At 43.4% G+C, this 1169-nt stretch overlaps 1 protein-coding gene across 2 annotated transcripts in view; it reads right to left on the bottom strand.

Moving 5' to 3' along the window:
- The window catches only part of SNX1 (sorting nexin 1), a 58662-nt gene that overhangs the window by 9053 nt on the left and 48440 nt on the right, over positions 1–1169 (bottom strand). The gene's annotated exons all lie outside the window — the stretch shown is intronic.

Raw genomic sequence — 1169 nt, 5'->3', positions numbered from 1 at the left:
GTGTAGTTCACTGTACACTGTTGGGGCTTATCTGGGGATTCGAACCCGCCACCTTAGGTGTACATGGCTGGCGCCTTAGCCGGTTGAGCTATAGGCGCCGAGCCTAGATTGTGGTTTTCAAAGGCAGTTAGATAAATCCACAACTAATGAAGCAGCCTGTTAAACATGAATCAGCAAAATTTTCAGCTTTTGATAGAAAAAAAGTAGACTTGGAATATTCTGCCCATCCAGCCAAGAACTGCTCTAGGACCAGGCATACTTCTGTTAAAAGTCAAAAGTTCTTTTAGATTATCACAATCTGCACACAACTGGTCTTAAAGTCTTAAGAGACTCTGAAGTTGTACTGTGATTCCTTCTGGATTTTCTTCAGTGAACAAATGTCAAAGGGCAGAAACATTTATTCAGGTTGAGACTACTTTCAGGGATAACCTAGTTAAGCCAAGCACACCAAATATTTACAAACAATTTGATTGGTTGACTCTTATCACTATTTTCCTAAGGCCTAGAAAAAATGCTGAAGAATCTGTATATTATATGTAATATACTAAGCTAAAAAGTTATATTTCAGTGCCCATGACTCCATGGCAATAGTTCTCAAGTTAAGGCCATGTTGCCCCCTAGGGGACATTTGGCAATGTCTGAAGATGGTCTTGGTTGTAACACTGGGAAGAGGGTACCACTGGCATCTAGAGGGTGGAGGCAAGGGATGCTGCTAACACACTACAATGCACAGACAACCCCCAGAAGGAAGAAATATCTGGCCCAAGTATTCACAGTGCTGCTGCAGACAAACCCTGTTCTAAGGTAATGAAGTGAGGATGAGAGGGTGAAAAGAATGGATTTAGGAATACCCAAAGAGGAATTAAAAGATTTAAAGTATTTGACAGAGTATTTTTTTTTGAGACAGAGTCTTACTATTTCACCCTCGGTAGAGTGCCATGGCCATGGAGCTCACAGCAACCTCCAACTGTTGGGCTTAAGTGATTCTCTTGCCTCAACCTCCTAAGTAGCTGGGTCTACAGGCGCCTGCCACAACATCTGGATATTTTTTGGTTGCAGTCATCGTTGTTGTTTACCAGGCCCAGGCCGGGCTTGAACACATCAGCCTTGGTGTATGTGGCCAGCACCCTCCCCACTAAGCTACGGGCACTGCCAAGCCCTGTTTTTTT

The sequence above is a fragment of the Otolemur garnettii genome, unplaced genomic scaffold, assembly GCF_000181295.1.
Source record: "Otolemur garnettii isolate 467f Iridium unplaced genomic scaffold, OtoGar3 scaffold00011, whole genome shotgun sequence".
In the NCBI taxonomy this organism is placed as follows: Eukaryota; Metazoa; Chordata; class Mammalia; order Primates; family Galagidae; genus Otolemur; species Otolemur garnettii.
Note: the sequence above shows the minus strand (reverse complement) of the source record. Positions and strands in the feature narration are given on the sequence as shown.